The 18,631-nt window shown below is 38.5% G+C and overlaps 1 protein-coding gene across 2 annotated transcripts in view; it reads left to right on the top strand.

The window, feature by feature from the left end:
* The first annotated feature begins 2,486 nt into the window (after positions 1-2,486).
* The window catches only part of LOC126762110 (whirlin-like), a 57,044-nt gene continuing 40,899 nt past the window's right edge, over positions 2,487-18,631 (top strand). For both annotated transcript variants that reach the window (XM_050478632.1, XM_050478633.1), the window contains exon 1: positions 2,487-5,674. The gene's annotated coding sequence lies outside the window, so the exon portion shown is untranslated. The remainder of the gene's footprint in view (positions 5,675-18,631) is intronic.

Here is an 18,631-nt window from a genome sequence, read left to right as displayed (position 1 = left end):
TTTACCAACCGATGAATTAGTGGCCAAACTATTCAAATACGGCGACGAAGATATGACAACCATCAGCTTCTTTGCAACATATGGTCGGATGAAAGCATGCCCCATGACTGGAACTTAAGTGTGCTCAGCCCAATTCACAAACCCAACAATCTGAGCCATTCACCGTGAGATAAGTCTAAGGTCTTACCGAGAGTAGTGTGTGAAAGACCGAAGTCCACAAAAAACCGATTGGACCTTATCAGTATGGTTTTAGACTTGAAAAATATATTATCCACCAGAGTTTCACCATGCGTCAAATCTTGGAAAAGACCGTGTAGGGAAGACCAATACATTCCACCTCTTCGTCGATTTTAAAGTCGTCTACGACAGCGTGAAGAGGATCCACCTCTATGCTATTATATCTGAACTCGGTATCCCTGCAAACAACACCAAACACTTCGTCAGGATCGGGAACAAAGACCGTCCTCTACAAGTCCCTCATCATTCTTGTTCTGCTATATTATGCGGAGGCATTAACAATAAGGAGAGAAAAGTTTTGTGGAAGATTTTTGTTCATTTGCGGTCGATTCAACGGTGAGCTGCGACTCAAGAGATAGCGGGAGGGCTAGGTCATACTGTACGAATGGAAGAGAGCACTCCAATTTTGAAGGTTTTCGATTCTGTACCCGCCGGTAGAAGCTAAGGAAAAGAAAGACCTCCACTTGGGCAGATCAGGTGGAGAAAGACTTGGCTGCACTGGGTATCTCGATTTGCAGCTAAATAGCGGAAAGTAGAAACGACGGTAAAAATTAAAAACTACTCCGTAAAAAGTCATAAACTTAATAGCATCCGCAATTTTGATTTTTGACCGTGTATTCATGCGACTCAACACAATTCAAAGAGAATGAGGACTCCACATACAAGCAGCATTTGAACAAATCCGAAATAGTAGCAAGTCGTACAAGCGACTGGCAGACAAACGGGCAGACAGGCATGCAGACGGCGAGGGGCCTCCATTGAGCGCCACACAAGAAATCACGAAGAGACAACGACTGCTGCTCACACAAGCCGAAGTGACGAATGCGTAGAGCTTTTGCTCGGCCAGAGCTCGAAACACGCTATGGCCAAAGTAGTTGGAGTGGAGGAGCCTAACCGTTAAGACACGCACGCGAAACACGGCGAACAAACAAATTTTTGATGCAGAAAAAATATGTGTTTGAAAAATAGTGAAAATTAAGATGCAAATCGGTGCCCAAGTGCCAGCCGAAGAATGAAAAGTGCAAATTAAAAAGTGAAGCAATAAAAAAATGCAATAAATCAATGTTAAAACACACGAAAAGTGTGCAATGGCTAGCATTAAAAAACGAGGAAACGAGTGACGACGGGCGAACAAACGTCTGAAAAAGGACATGCACGAGCGCGAGGACGCAACGCAGGCAATAAAAAAAATTGTGACAGCAGTTAAAGAGGAATAGATACAAAGTTCTAGCAGCAAGCTATAGGTAGACAACACGTCCAACGAAAGCGAAAAGAAGAACAAGAAGAAGAAGCAGAAGTGAGCTTGTAAAAAGTGTGCTGTAAGCAGTGTGAAAACTATAGGCGGGCGGAGGTGCGGGCAAAGGCAACGCAAGAACGAGTACGTGAACGAGCGCGCACGCGAGCGGCGGCAGCGAGAGGTAGTATATAGTATGTGGAGCTGCGCGCTGGCGGAGGCATACAACAGCTGAAACAAAGCTACGGAGGCGCAGTGCCTGCTTCGAGGCGACACAACGTCTCTACACCGTGCAAACCCTACAGCGAAGACACGCTTGTAATGCTAACGTAAAATGGGCAGCGCAAGGTAATGAGCCAAAAATGAAGGAAATTAATAGGCAAATGCAAATTTGCAGAAAAAGACGGGAGTAAGCGTGCAGGCGCGGGATATTTGGTATGTACGGAAAGCCATGAAAATGTCAGCATGAAAATTACGTAGCCTGAGTTGCGGGAAAAAGTCTTAAAAATACAGTTAAAGCGTTGGCCTGCGTATAACATGTGAGTGTATCGGGCGGCAGTGAGCTTTTCGTGCAAACGAGGCATACTTTTAGGGGCGAAAATAACGAAAACGCCAATTGTAGCAGCAATAAAATATCAAATTATTACTACTGACATACATAAAAACAAAAGCAACAAAACGCATGGAAACGTAACTGCCACGATAATAAGCATACACACACAGACGTTAGTAGTAATAGCTTACACGCTGTGTAACCTTGAATGTGCAGTGTGGGAGCGCACGCCGTGGGCCTTTTGGCGGGTCAGCGTGTCAGCAGGGCGTGGAACGGCGTATTTAAAATTGTTGTAATAAAATAAAAATTTCGAAACCAGCAAACAATACAAGTTATGGTGCATGCCACATGGCCAACAAGCTTCAGAAGGCGATTGCCACATGCTACGCGTCCGTTGCAGCAGCTTGCCACACACTAAACAGCAACAAGCAGCAATTTGCCAGCGTACAAGCAACTCACACCGATGACGCATACCAGCAGCAACAGTCTGCTGCAGAAGGTTAACTCGTTGCGTGCGCGCATATACGCTGCCAGTTGCTATACCAAGCGCCACAGCGTCACAGCGTACGACCGCCGCGGTTGCAGTGCGAATGCTGAGTGCGCAAGCAGAAGACGTGACTTTGAAGTAGCCAGCAAGCAGCTGAAGATTTTGCAAGCGCCAAGTGGCATAAGTGAAGGTGTAACAACAACAACAGCAACAACGCTCCACAAGGACTGCGGACAGCCTCGAAACAATACACAACAGCAACAGCAACTTGTATGCGCTGGAAACGACACGACAAAAGCAGGCAGCAAGGCTTTTAGCGAGCAGCGAGTGCTGCTCAATGAGTTTGTGTTGCTTGCCGTCTCTACGTTTGACGAGTGCGTGCGTGTGTGTGAGCACATTGCTTCCGAAAGCTTCAACGCGCTGTTGGTTATGTGCATGCTAATCGGAGCAAATGCGACGAGTGCGAGTGCGAGAGCAGCGTGTGCGCACGCAATGCTTGCAGGATGTCGCTCTTTGCAGTCGAATAGAGCAGCTGTCGTGCTGGTAGTGTGTGTGGTGAATTTGCAAGTGTCAAAAGTGGCGAAAGATAAAAGCAGTGACAATTACAGTTATATGAAACAAAAACAACAACAACACAAACAACAGCAATGTGCATGTGCAATGAGAGGCAGCTGAAAAAACGTGTTGAGAGATGAGAGAGAGTGCGAATGGGCGAAAGCAAAAAGCTGAATAGCAACAATAACAACATAAGAAGCAATAAAGTAAGCATATGCAAATTAAAGAAAGCAAAAAAGTTGACGTAAAACGTGAAAACGTGAAAATAAATGAAAATAAAATGAAAATTATGGCCAAAGCACAGTATTGTGCAGGTGAAAGAGATATCAAGAAATACAATAGTGTGGTGAATGTGCGAAAAAAAATGGAAAAATTGAAAAAAATGGTGAAATGTGAAAAATTAGTAAATAAATGCAAATATGTGGTAAAAAAGTGAAAAGTTAGTAAATAAATGAAAATAAATAGTAAATATATTCAAAAATACTAAAATGGAATATAAATTGCAAGCATATAGTGCAGCAAGTTGCAAATTTTATGTTAAGAAGTGAAGTGAACGTCGAGAATAAATATAAAAAATATATAAAAAAAATTAAACTTGTTAACAAAAAAATAAATATATATAAAAATTATAAGCAAAAAAACTTGGTGAGACAATAATTGACGGCCAAGTGTAAGCAGTGAAAACTAGCTGAAAAATATTAAAAAAATATAATAAAAATTTAAAATAAATACAAGAATACTAAGCAACACTTGGCATCACAATAATTGCTTGCCAAGTCTGAGCAGTGCACAGCTTGTTTGAAAGAAAATAAAAAAAAAAAATCTAAAGTATATTATAAAAAAATAATAAACAACACGGCATAAATTTGAACAAAAACAGCGATTTTTCTTACAACACACGGCAATTGGCGCAACTGCTGCTACTGCTACTCTTAACCTAACTATTTAAACCGCTGTCCATACCAAAGAAAGCAAATTAAACTATAATGAACACATCGAAAAACCAGCAAGAACAAGCAGCAACCAGGTGAAACACTGAGCGTCGGCCAAAAATAACTATTATATCCAATAATATTTACAAAAATATACGCCAAACTCAACAAAAAGCTGCGGCAAGCATTTGAAAAAATTTTGAAAAATATTTTTGAAAAATTGTTGGCCCTCAAACATAGCGCAAAGAGAGTGAAAAGCGTTAAAAATTCAACAAACAAATTTTGAAAAATATTTTTGAAAAAATGTATGGGCAACAAACACTGCTCGAATAAAGCAAAGAGAGTGAAAACCGTCAAAATTGGCATTGGATTTCGCAGTTAGCACAAGAACTTGCAGAAAATTTCAAAAAGAATCAAGAACCAAAAACCATAAACCACACAAGCTTTTCGCTTATTTCGCAACGCCAACTTTTCGCTAATCCTGCAAGTGCTTGTACGGCCGCAAAGAAAGTACAAACAACAGCAGCTAGACACGGCAACGGCCTACGGCCGCAGTTAGCAAACGTTAGCCAACGTCTTGTAGTTGGTTGTCGCCGAGTTGTGTGGTAAATATTAAATTTACAAAATCAGGAAACGTGCCAGTCAACGGGCAGTGCATACCGTTGTTCAGCTGCTCGTTGAGCGCGACAGTTCGTTAAACATTGTTGCATTGGCTGGACGCCGAGCGGTGACAGTTGACGCTGTATCGTTGTACGACACGTCCGTTATGCCAGCGCACGGTGGCAGGAGGAAGTGAAGTCGGAAGGAAATAAGGCAGGAAAGTAACACTTTGCATAGCAAAGGCAGGTAATACATGGCAGGACAACTTCATGCACAACAACAACGACAAAAACACTGAGAGTGCAGCAAAAAGACGACGTTTGCAAAAATAACTGCAAATAACTGTAAACTGAGCAACAAAAAGAAAAACAAACAAACAAACAACAAGCGCAACTGCACACTTGTGAGTCATGCGAAGGTAAGCGCTGCTGCAAATAAAAAATACAACAAAAGCAACAACAACAAGTAAGACAAACCTGAACAGTGGTTGTTATTGCAATGTGCTTGTGTGTGAACTGCAATAACAACGCTTGCAATAATTAAATGCTGCAAGTAAGCGCCAGCGCTGCTAGTTTTATGACGACAGTGTAGCGCGCTAAGCGTGCATGCAACAAATTTCGCACACAAAGGGCGAAAAAGCGAAAAAGAAACTACTTTCGAAAGTTAAACGCCAAATGAAAACTTTCAGCAGCCAAGTGTCGCCGTCACAAGTTGGAGAAGTTTCAGTTGGAAGTAGTAATAATAATAATAACAACAACAACAACCTTTAAGCATGAATACAGCAGAGATTTCTGCTGAATTTGTGGCAAAGTGTGCTGTTATAGCGGTAGTTGTGAAAAATGTAAATATGAAAAAGTTACAAAAACAATGCAACAGCAACAAAAATGTATAAAAATTAATGAAACTAAAAAAAGTATTGTGTGAAAATTATTTTTGCAATTACTAATGCTTTGCTAATAAATACAAAAAAATTAAAACGGGATATTATAAATTGAAAGTGTAATAAATATATAAATAGAACACACGGAAAATAGCAAATCACAGAAGTCAAGTCACGTTTTGATAGAAAAAATAAGGTGAGTGATCGTAAAACAAAATAATTTAATTAAAAAAAAATTATATAAACTTTTCTTTTGCTAAAGTTAAAGGAAACAATTTAATTTTGAAAAAAAATAGTAATTTGGTTTTTTTTTCGTAAAGTGACAGACACAAAAAATTTAGAAATACTTTTTCGTAAAGTTCGTAAAAAAATTAAGAAGATGGAGATTATGGGTTATTATATTCTATTGCGACGTTAAGATTAGTAAAAAAAATTATATTGAATAAAAAAAAATTACTTAAAAAAAATTATTTTGAATTTTTTTTCGTAAAGTGAAACAATAAAATTTAATTCAGAAATTGAAATTTTTTCATTTTGAAGTTTTTTTGAGAAAATTGAGATTACGGGTTATTAAATTCAAACGCCATTACATTCTAACGACGTTAAGATTAGTAAAAAAGTAATAACTTTTATTTTGAGAAATAAATTGAAATTTGTGTTCGTAAAGTGAATTAAAAAAAATTAATTTTGAGAAAAAAAACTTTATTTTGAAAGTTTTTTTCGAAAAGTGAACGAAAAAATTTAAATTTGAAAAAAAAAACTAAAAAAATAAATTTGAAAAAAAAAACAAATTTAAATTTCGTAAAATTGTTTTGAAAAAAATTTAAGTTTTTTTTCATGAAAACGGTTAATTAAAAAGAAAAAACAAAGTTAAAGTAAATAAAATAACTTCAAAATTAATTTTTTTTTCCTTCATTTAAAAAAAATAGTTTTGATTTTTATTTTTATGGAAAAGTGAAAGAAAAAAATTTAGTTTCCAATTTTTTTGAAAAAATTGAGATTATGCGTTATTATGTGTATTCTAACGACGTTAAGTTTAGTTAAATCATGAAATTGTATACTGTATACTGCAGATGTTGATTTATACATGTTGATTTATAGATGTTGATTTGTTGACAAATAAAAAAGTTTTCCATAATTTACCTCGTTTTGAGCGTTCAGTTTGTATGGCAGCTATGTATATGCTATAGTTGTGCGATCTGAATAATTTCTTCGGATATTATATCATTATCTTTGAAAATCTTTCGGAATAAATTTCGTGAAGATATCTCGTCAAATACAAAAGTTTTCTATGCAAGAGTTTCTACGATATATTTTCACGTTCTTTGTATATTGTACTTCTACTGTGAATGATAGCTTACTTATCAATATTAACCCAACTTCGTTCTCGTCCGACAGGTGCTATGGCCTTGACCACCAATACAGGCAGCAAGTTGTGTGGTTGTTAAGCAAAAGCGACAGCAAATGAAGAAATATTGAAAGACATTTTTATATACAATATCTGCATTTTAGTAAAATTTCATTATTTTGGGCTTACCTTAATGTTTTCAAGCTCAAAATAAATTTTGATACTCACCCGCTTCGCTAATCACTGCTGCACATGAAACTATCATCATTTCTTAGCTTTCAGTTGAATTCCCTTCGACAAGCACTCATTACACTGATTTTCTATTACAACACTATGTCCGGACTCATATTTCGCAATTTCCTGTAAATGCAGACACTAAACAAACACTTAATGCGCAGACGACTACATTTTTACAAGTATTTTAAGAGAATTTATACATTTTCACCGAATTGTGCACTCGCGGCATCCGAACCAAAGCGTCAAACTGAAAATGGCGGCGGAAATTGACAAGCAGAGCGCTGCATTATCTCCGAAAGCAGATTTTAGCGGTATTCACTTTGTGGTGGAGAAATATGGTTAAGACAAGAAAAATTTAATATACCATAATTGGGCCTTACAACAACAACAATATACATTGTTTTCAATACGGATTTTTTTTTTGTTCTTTGATCTACACGCTGGATTACCCTTTTGGACCTCTTGGAAAACAGACGTCCCGACAAAAGTTCATTTCATTTCATTTTCACGCTTTGATCTTTACGCCGGATTACCTTTTGGCCCTCAGAATAAAAATCCTGCCTGGTATTCGAGAATCAGAAAACGTCCCTAAAGGACAACATTCACAAAGAAGTGGTGATGACAAAAATCACTAAAGTCGAGTTTGCTATGTTGGTTGCTTTCCAGTCTGAAAGTGTTAAACTTTAATACAAAGCGGTTAGGTTAGGACGGGTTGATCCAAAAAAATCGTTGGATATCATTTCAGAAGATATTTCTTATGTCGCGTTATCCAAAACTTTTTCACCGCATAGATCGACGAAACGTTTTAGCCGTTCCCGCAACAGTCCGATCTGCCGCTACAACAACAATAACAATGAACCGTTTTGCGCTTATCACAAAGGCGGTTAATATCAATCCAAGCCACTTCACCACGCTCGCAGAATGTGTGCCAGCTGAGATATTTCAATCTCAGTCTGTCAAAATCGGGGCAATGGAGAAGAAAGTGACCGGACGATACCACCTCGTCTTCTTCTATGTAGCTTTGGCAAAGAGCGGGAGCAGTATTCAGTTCGAATATCTACAATTGCGGCTTTTATTGACTTCGCTATCGCTCTCGCAGTCGCACAGTTCTTGCTGAGCTCACTGAAGGTCCATAGATGCAGCGCTAGTCATCGGAAACTGAAAAACCGACTCGCTTCCAATCTGATAAAATGAAATGGGGCGAAGTTTGCCCTCCCTAGCAAGCTCAACGGCTTTGCAGTTTCCGGTGTTTTTCTTACAAATCTTATATGGAAAAGGCTTGCTATGGAGGTCATACACTCCCTGACTAGTTTTCAACACATAGTCAGCGCGCTCAAAGCCAGTAGAGCTGCTCGGCTATCGCTTGAAGACACAAATCCCTGAACAACACCGCACGTCGTAGCAGAACATACATATATACCGCTACTTTGATGGCAGCCACCTCCGCTTGAAGGACGCAAAAGTAGTATGATAGCATTAAACTAGAGTTGATGGAGAGCCGAATATAAAACTTTTTTATTTGAAGAGCTATCATCACAAAAATTGGTACGAATTATTATTCGAGGTGACGGAACAATCTCTGGCAAAATTGTTCAGATCAGACTACTATAGCATATAGCTGCCAAACAAACAGAAACATCAGATTAATATCCTTGTATGCTAAATATTTTCATTTGACGAGATACCGTTACCAAATTTGTCATGCATTATTATTAGTCAAAGGTAAAGTCTCTGAAGAATTTATTAAGATTGGAAATTATAGCCATACCAACCATACTGCAACTACATTTGATGACATAAGTTTGGTTTAGGCGTTAAGTCTTTTAACAAACATAATCATAAATAATCATAGTCCTTTCATCGACAAACGTGGGTGGGTCCATTTTCCGTCTGATTTCTTCCGCTGTACGCGTCTAACCTCAACACTTCACTCACACATTCATATAAAACTTAAACTTTATCGAAGCAAGTTTTGCGAAAATTGATTTATTACATACCAGCTACAACTTGCTTTCCAGTTGTATAAATTTAACACCAGCCTCCAGACTCCACCGTGTAAACGTGTTTATAGATGAGCATTTACACATTTACTTTATTTATGTGACAGCTGAAGGAAATAAACAGAAGGCACACACCGACCGGTGAAATATGTGACCGCCGAACAAAGGCTATACATAATGAATATTCTATTATTTGCGCATATGGACGTACATATATGTATACATGTATGTGTGTAGCTATGCATGTTTGTATATGTATTGGTTAGTAGTGCAGCGCTATGCCAAGTACGTGTGTTGCACGTTTACACAGTTAAATATTTCTAGTCAAGCGACATGTGGCATACGTCTGACAATTCACACAAACACACATATGTACATACATACATGTGAACGTGTTTATGTAGATGTGTTGACAAAACCGACTTACCGTTGTTATTAGTTGGCATAATAGATGAAATGAGAATGCAAAGACAAATGGACATAAAAGCAAACGAATAATGCATAGACAGCACACACACACACTTACAGCGAAAATATTAACATTTGCAAATGTTTGCCAACACACAAGCAAATCGGTACAGCAGTCATTTCCAGGTATTTGTGAGTGTGTGTTTGTGTGAAGTCGGCAGACACGTCGCATTCATTGCAAACGCTCGCTTGGCTGAGTGTCATTTCGCTACTGCGGCATTTGCCGACAGCCGGCGTAATAGCGCATTCATGCAGAGTGTCCATTCTAGTTGCACAATAAATGAGGTGGGTGAAGGGGGTGCGGGGGGCAGCAACGTTAAAACAATGAAACGAGTAACATTTGTTTGGAACTTCAACGTGCTTGTGCTATTTATGCGGCGTGTAGCTAACTAACTCCAGCACTTTGCACACATACACATATGTATATGAGGCAATTGTCGTACTCTCGCAACATGTTTCTAAAGAGTATAATTTTTTTGTTACGGTTATTTGTATCACCTAAAACTAATCGAAATAGATATGGAGATATACATATTTATATTATGGCAAAAAAACATCCAGAAATTGAAAAAAATTCCTTGTTTGAACGACTTTCGACTTCTTCGACTGATGAAAGTTTTAAAACAGTGGAGGTTATGGTGCCTGAAAATCGTCAGCCAAGTGTTAGAGGGATAATAAGAGAGCTCGACATCTTTCGCGATTCCGTTTGAATGGTTTCGGTGAATATTTTGGATATGAAACGCGTCCTTGCTCGAATCGACCCAATAAAACTGAATTCTTTTCAAAATGATCAACCACCATATTCAGCAAACTTGGTACCGTACGATTTTTTCTTGTCCTTCTTCTTCTTAATTGGCGTAGACACCGCTTACGCGATTATAGCCGAGTTAACAACAGCGCGCCAGTCGTCGCTACGTGGCGCCAATTGGATATTCCAAGCGGAGCCACGTCCTTCTCCACTTGGTCCTTCCAACGGAATGGAGGTCTTCCTCTTCCTCTGCTTCCCACGGCGGGTACTGCGTCGAATACTTTCAGAGCAGAGCTTCGTCCATCCGGACAACATGACCTAGCTAGCGTAGCCGCTGTCTTTTAATTCGCTGAACTATATCGATGTCGTCGTATATCTCGTACAGCTCATCGTTCCATCGAATGCGATCATCCGAGGCTGTTGTTGCTTTTTCACTGGAGTGTTTTTTTTACGTGGCGGGTCCCAAACCCAGCGCACATCTTCTTTACTGGCGTAGACACCACTTACGCGTTTATAACCGAGTTAAAAACAGCGCGCCAGCCAATCTCTCCCGCTGAGTGGAAGTCTTCCTCTTCCTCTTCTTCTACCGGTTGTTACTGTATTGAAAACCTTCAAAGCTATAGTGTTCTCTTCCATCGGGACAACAAGACCTAGGCAGCGCAGCTGCTGTTTCTTGATTCGTCGAACTATGTCAGTGCAGCCGTAAATCTCGTATAGCTCACCGTTCCATCGACAAGGACCATAAATATTGCGTAAAGCCTTCTCTCGAAGATCTTAAGGCCCATTCATCAGATAGTCATTGAGGACTTTACTTTTCAACTATCTATTCAGTCCAAAGTAGCACTTACTTAGGTAGGTCTTACACAAGGGTTATTCACATCTCCAGGATGCGCGGCGAGGACGCAAGAGTAGGAATTGGCTATAGCCCTACAACTGTAACTACTTACCCAGAAGCACCATGCCCCATTACACCCCTTAACTTCACTTTACATATAGTGCCCTCGAGGTATTTATCTTACACCCGAAAATTCTCGAAATCGGACTTTAAAGTTTTAAGATTTAAAGGTTTTAAGAACCCAGGGGAACAAATATGTGGACCGCAGTACATGTGACTGAATATGTACGACACATATCGGTCAATCCGTCAGGTCTAGTATTAAATTTTGCGGAACAGATTTCAAACTTCTCTAATATTAAATTTTGTCTCATCTGAAGGTATTTCCCCGGCTTACAGATATATTCAGTGATAAACGGAACAGCTGAATTTGCGCTGAATTACTTTTTCCTATATTTTATGAAGCAGTAAGAATGTAAAGAAGTTGATGAATGTGTGCTGAATAACACTTATTAACTGCGGAATTTGATGTTCAGTAATTTAACAACTGGTTTATTGAATCTAAAACATTTACTAGATGTTTGTGAGCTGCGTGAGTACAAAGTGTTCAATTACAGCCGAACTTTGCCCGTCCTTACTTGTTTTTATTTATTCTTGTTTATTTTGGCATGAATGTCCTTCGCGTTCGTTGTTGCGCTGTGACTTAATTATTCTTTCTTCGGTGCGTGTGTGTTTGTTGCTGTTTTTAGGTTTAATTGTTGTTGCAGTGGCGTTTCCTTCAGTGCGCGCCTACTTCTACCAAAAAAACCCTAAACTTAGACAATAAAATTAATTATCCAAACATTACACTGCATTGTACTTAACTTTTTCCACGTTAAACGACCTCATTTCGGCAATTCGTTGTGGGCTTGTATTCCGTTGATAAACTCGAGTTTCTACTGAAGAAATTCATATTAGTTACAGTCTTGCTGTGTTTTCAGCGTTATAAATCCATGGAAGCGCCACTAGCAACTGACTGCTTACTTGTTAATAACTACTAGACACACGTATACATACCTATATAAAGGGTGCTCCATTTCGAGGTTTCCTACTTTTTTAAAGGGCAAACACAAAAATTTCAAATTTTATAGGGAATATTTGTTATTATTCGAAAGAACATTCTTTGAAATTAATTTTTTGAAAATGTTGGCCGTAGTTATGTCTCAGTTGCTCCATCCATCGAGTCCAATTTTCGTTAACTCGTCCGAACATTTCGACTGGTAACTGTCAAATGATACGCGTGATGTTTTGCTTCAAGGACTGAATCGGGGTTCTCCGCATAGACTATAGACTTTAAATATATTCACAGAAAAAAATCTAACGATGTGATATTCCAAATCTTGATGACCAATCGACCGACCCAAAACGTGAAATTATCTGCTCACCGAAGTGTTCTCTCAATAAATCCATTGATTGATGCGATCTGTGAAAAGTGGCGCCGTCTGTTTGAAACCAAATGTCGTCGAGGTCACCGTGCTTCAATTTCAGGTATCAAATAATCGGTTATCATGGCGCGATAATGGTTGCCACGTTGTTCTCCGTCCCAAATGTGGTTTCGCTTGTTTACATACATATTGAGCCAGAAATGGGCCTCATCGCTTAACGAAATTTGGGTCAAAAACGTCGGATCTAGGAAGTTTGAGCGGCTTCAGTTCTTGTACAAGCTGTGTTTTGTACTCTTTTAATTTAAGATCTCGAAGTAATATATGCGAAGTCCTTCCATACATCAGTCCGAGTAGCTGCGAACGTCGCCGAATTGATTCTCCACGGCCTTCGTGTATACTCTTAGCTACGACTGCTATATTTTCTTCACTGCGTGATGGAAGTGGTGTATTCGAATATTATCCAATAATGAAGACTGGGTCTTAAGATTGGTGATGATAATGCGAATAGTCCGCTATACTATTGACCGTAACACATTCTTTTGTTCAGGCTTAAGTCTTTCCATGATGAAATGCCAAACAATACTGAACAAAAATAACCTCACAGCTTGACACGACTCATGCGTGAACTATCAAGTAAAGACTAATGAAAAAGTAACGCCACTTGGAACACCCGTTGTATACATATATACATAGAGAGTGAAAGAGAAAGAGACGCACATACATTTGCGTGTGTGTAAACTACCAAATGTCTGAAATTCCTTAATTTCGTTCGCTGCGTTTTCGGTTTTCCTTCAATTCGTGTCGACGCGCACGCTTTTGGGACAATGCGGCGACAGTCAAGGTCATTTATTTTGGCTCCATAATTTCTTGTAGCGCTCTATGTCTGTGAAGTTCATTGGAAAACCAAAATCGAAAGTTAAAATGAAATGCAAGCGTGCACAATTAGCTTCGCAAATGACAGCAAGTCTCTGCGGACTTCTTTTACTTATAAACCAGTCCAATATAACAAAGTTGCAGTCTTTAATTTTCGTATTATTTAGACAATTGAAGCTAATTATTAAGTTTACAAAAATAATTTCACACTTCAGCGAACATAACCTTAAAGCTAAAAGCTCGTAAAGCTTCCTTCTTTATCTGCACGCAATTCACTTAACAAAGTTCTGTCGTAAAAGTACTCATTAAATCTGTCGTAAAAGCGCAATTAAATTGGAAGAGAGCGCAGTACAGACAGCAAACAGTAGACTCTGATAATCAAGCTTGACTTTCTTCTGCAAGATTTTGCTGATTTAGCAACGAATTTGTGTTGTTTCTTTCCATATTTGACTTGGAGACAATTTCCCTCATTAATTTTTTGAAGCGTCATGAGTAAACAAATAACTTGAGGCAAGTTGAGGCTGTTATATCAAACATTTTGAATAATTGTATAAAAAAGCTTCCAAGTTTTCCGAGAGCAATGAGAATCATAGGTAATTACGGCAATAATCAAAAAAGCCACATAAAAAAGTTCGACTATGTAACTCGTCTCAAGGGTCTACGAAAAGGAACGACGGAATGTTAAAATTAATAATTTGAACAAAATGTCGCCAAATGGCCACCGTGGCTCCGTTTACGATGACCCGCTACCTGTAATTAACTTGCTGCTCTGTAGCTACTTGAATTGGATAGGCAACGTGATCCAAGTTACCTGTTTGGGCACTTATGGCCGCCAAAGAGTGACACGTTTACACTGCAAAGAGGTTTTTGGGCGATTGCCACGCACCTAGTATGACTAGGCGATATATGCTTGTAATTAACTTCCGGTTCTGTGGCTGGAATTTCGGCGATAGTGCGCTGAATCTTGTCCTTGAGCTCCTATGCCGCTGCTGGTTGATTACCGTAAACCTTTGATTTGACATACCTCGAGAGAAAATAACCAAGAGACCTTAAATTTCAAAATCTTCGCTGCCGTTTGACAGGACCATTTCTCGAAATTAATGAGTCGCCACACTTTTCACGCAATGTGTCCATTTTTAGAGGCGAACCATATGGCGGTGCACCGTCTTGTGGGAAATAGAATTAATTTTTGGAAATGCAATTACGTTTCCTGAACCACACGTGGACTTAACTCAGCCTAATAGTGACAATTTTGTTTGTTGACGATGACATTAAGGCAGAAATAGGGCATCATATGAAAAGATGATTGCCAATCCTTACCAACACACTGACGAAATGACAAACATGCTCCCAAGAGCTCTTAAAATGACGTTGTTGTTGTTGAAAACTGATGTTAGATGAGTGCGGTTCGTTGGCAATGCAAAGAGGTGGTTAGTATCATGCGGTGACGCAATGGTATGTTGGGGTCGATTCTGGTTCTGGTAGTTGTTTAATCTGCTCCAGTATTCAGAACGAAGTTGGGCAAGAGTGACTTTAAATTCTGCTGACATTTCCAGCAGAAACTGCTTGCAGAGGAGCTCGTTATGTTCCTTAACCGGAAGCATATGGGCCTGTCTGTATTCAACTGGCGACAGAAAAAGACATCCTATGATTAAAAAAACGAGAAATACACAGTGATCTTAGGTCTATTGTGCCCTCAGTCATCCTAAGATAGTGCGGAGTTTAATGTTCTCACACGTCTGAAGCATACGAATAGTCTGCGTCTTTCTACATCCAGGCGACCATCTCAGTGTGGCGTAATGTATGATTGGCACTGTCTAGTGCCCATTTTTCTTCAAGAAGTTGCTCATTTCTGCGAAGCGCCGGTATCGAACCACTATAGCGTAAAGCTGCCCTACAAACTGAACGATCAAAATCATGCCCTTGTAAGGAAAACTTTTGTATTTGGCGAGGTATCTTTACGAAATTCAGCACACGCTATTGTTTAAAGTTGCAGCATAATTGTCAAAGAAATTGTTCAAATCGGACTACTATAGCGTAGAGCTGCCATACAAACTAATCGGTCAAAATCCAGTTCCTGTATGGAAAACTTTTTCAATTGACAATATATTTTTATTCAATTGGGTACGGGTTACTGTCCATGGCTAAGATGCAATCTCCGTAGAAACTGTTCAGATCGGACTACTATAACACATTGCTGCCATACGAACTGACCGATCAAAGTCAAGTTCCTATATGGAAAACTTTTTCATTTGACAAACTATCTTTACAAAATTTGGTATAGATTATTGCCTAGGGCAACTCTAAAATATCCGTAGAAAATTTTTCAGATTGGAACACTATAGCATACAGCTGTCATACAAACTAATCGGTCAAAATCCAGTTATTGTATGGAAAACTGTTTTATTTGACAAGGTATCTTCACGAAATTATTTTATTTCAAACTAATGGTACAAGCTCCAAAGAAATTGTTCAGATCGGATTACAATGGCAAATAGCTGCCATACAAATTGAACGTTTAACAACGAATTCTTGCATGTGAAACTTTTTTATTTTAGACGATTTTTCCTTGTTTGACGCCAAGTGTAGCAAGGATCTATATACACATCAAAAATTAAAATAAAATTCCAACTTAAACCAAACTCCAAGTCCAAATTGCTCTTCATATAATATAAAATTCTCAATCCTCTTGCCTAAAAATAAATACCAAAGTCTAAATTTCAATTTCATGCCGACGAGCAAACAAATTGTCTTGTTTAATTTCCAAATCACATATTTATATATACATACATACATACATGCATGAGCCCCACACCCATAGTGCCTAACCCCATTTTCGTTTACACACAGAAGTTTGCATATAAATTCTGAAGAGAGAAAAGAGTATTGTGGCTGCCACAGAACGACTTTGCTTTGAATTTCTTAATGGCGATTAATACATAAAATCGCATTGAACTTGCCACGGCCACAAAATGAAGCATAACAAGAACAAGGCAAATAAAATGTACTGTACAACAACAAAATACCAACACATATACAACTTTTATTATTATACACATGCAGTAGGCAAATGGTCAGCAGCGGCAGTGCGGCAGTGCGGCTTTTAAATGGAGCATTAAGTGTTCTTACAACCAGCTACCGCCGCACGCACCGCTTGCGTGTGGCCAATAAAGGAGTGTAATCCACTTTTTGTTTGCGTAGACACGATACAGAACAGCAGTGTGGCTAGCAGCAACGTCGGGAAAAGTTTGGCAAAAGTAGTGAGAGCGAGAAGACATAAAAGTACAATGAAGACTTAGACGACCAACAAAATGAAGCGACTGTAGTTTGGTGAGCAGGCTTGCACAGGGGACTGGTTGTGTTAGTTAGCGGCAGCGATGCCCGTAACAATTGTTGTGCTGCGTGTAAGCGGGTCATTTGTATGTTTTTATTGTGTCACCAACTTTAATGTCAAGCATTTCCTCTTGCACGTCACAGCAGTGTGTGGAGCGCCCGTGTCCGTGTTAGTGTGTTAGTGAGTGCGCTGGCCAGTGTGCAGATTTGTGGAAACAAATGAATGCGCTTGTTAGTGAAGGTGTGTAAATATTTGGGCGAGTTGTGCTGCTTTCTGCTTGAGCCTGAGTTTATGATTTGTGTGGAGACGGACTCAAAGGCACATGACTAGGCACTGTGGCAGTTACTTGCTATGTACTACCTCGCAGTGTTTGTGCAAATATTTGTGACATAATGTACTATATGCTTACATTTGACGTGACGTAGGAAATATTTTAAAATACTGCTGCCGACCAACATTTTTATACACTGAAGAGGTTATATACGCGTACTAGTCCTGTTTTTGAGATATCGTTTTAAAATTTTGTACACGTTCTTTTCTCATCGAAAAGCTGCATATTTGTTGGAACTGTCGATATCGGACCACTATAGCATATAGCTGCCATACAAACTGAACGTTCAAAAAGAAATTTTTGTATGGAAAACTTTTTTATTTCTAGAGCTATCTTCACAAAATTCAGCACTGCTTATTGCCAGACATAACGGTGCAATCTCCGAAGAAATTGTCCTGATCAGTTCACTATAACATATAGCTGCCATACAAACTGATTGATCAAATTCAAGAGAAAGCTGCTTTTGCTCCGTTTTACGCTATAAGAAGTGCACTTGTGAAGCGTATTATGACTTCCTTGCAACTTAAGTTAACGGTATTTCTTGTTTTTTAGACATTTCTTACACATCTCTTCACTAGTTGTTTGTTGCAAAGTGCTTGGATCTACCAAGTTATTCGCTGCACATTTTCACACAAAAAAAGTTCTCACGTCTGTGTATGTGTTTGTGTGACACACTTGGCAAAGCATTGCCAACGCTCTTAATGCCGTTATTTGCTACAATTTTGCTTGTCATTCTCGTGTAGCTCGTTGTATGATTAGCTATATAGCGCAATGTGCGCTGTATTTGTTGTTGTTTCTGTAATTGTGTGTATTCTGCCTACCCAATCAATAGTTCTTGTTAGACGAACAACGACAGTCGCGAGTCAAACACGTAATAATAACCTTCAAGTATTAATTTCATTTCCATGCCTCCTTGCTTACGCTACAATGATTTGTGTGTGTATATAAGGGTGGCCGTTATTTCTCTGAAGTTTCAGGTTGATTGTCTTAAAATAAGGCTACGACTTAAACAAGTGCTTTATTTTCAGTTTAAACGGTGCCTAGATCATATTTCTTCTGAACATTCATACTAGTGATTTACACATTTTATGTTGCTCATACGTCGTGGTGTACTATATGAATACAGAAATTTTATGTATAACTTTAACTGCGTATAACTTTTAAAGGCATGTGTTTATGAAAAAAATTATTCCGAACTTTTTTGCAGTGCAAAGCTTTTTTTTTATTAAAATTATGCTTTTGAAAGTTGTAGATTTATTTGCTTTGGAATTAAAAAATTTATTAGAAAATGTCAAAAAATTCCATATAAAATATATCGTCAACTAAAATGCAAAACAACGTATCACCAAAAAAAAATCGAAATTGAGTTTTGTATTGCTATCCACTAAATCATATTATATATATGTAGCATAAAATTTTAAGCTTCCGCAGTCAGATATAACCAATATATAAGAAATATATAACCAATTTATGTATAACCTTTTTATAACCAAAACTCAAATTTTTTTTCAGTACAAGTGGTTTATATTATATCGTTTTTTCTTTGCCTGTAAAC

Source organism: Bactrocera neohumeralis, chromosome 6, assembly GCF_024586455.1.
Source record: "Bactrocera neohumeralis isolate Rockhampton chromosome 6, APGP_CSIRO_Bneo_wtdbg2-racon-allhic-juicebox.fasta_v2, whole genome shotgun sequence".
In the NCBI taxonomy this organism is placed as follows: domain Eukaryota; kingdom Metazoa; phylum Arthropoda; class Insecta; order Diptera; family Tephritidae; genus Bactrocera; species Bactrocera neohumeralis.
The sequence above is the reverse complement of the archived record's forward strand: the minus strand, read 5'-3'. Positions and strand labels throughout refer to the sequence as shown.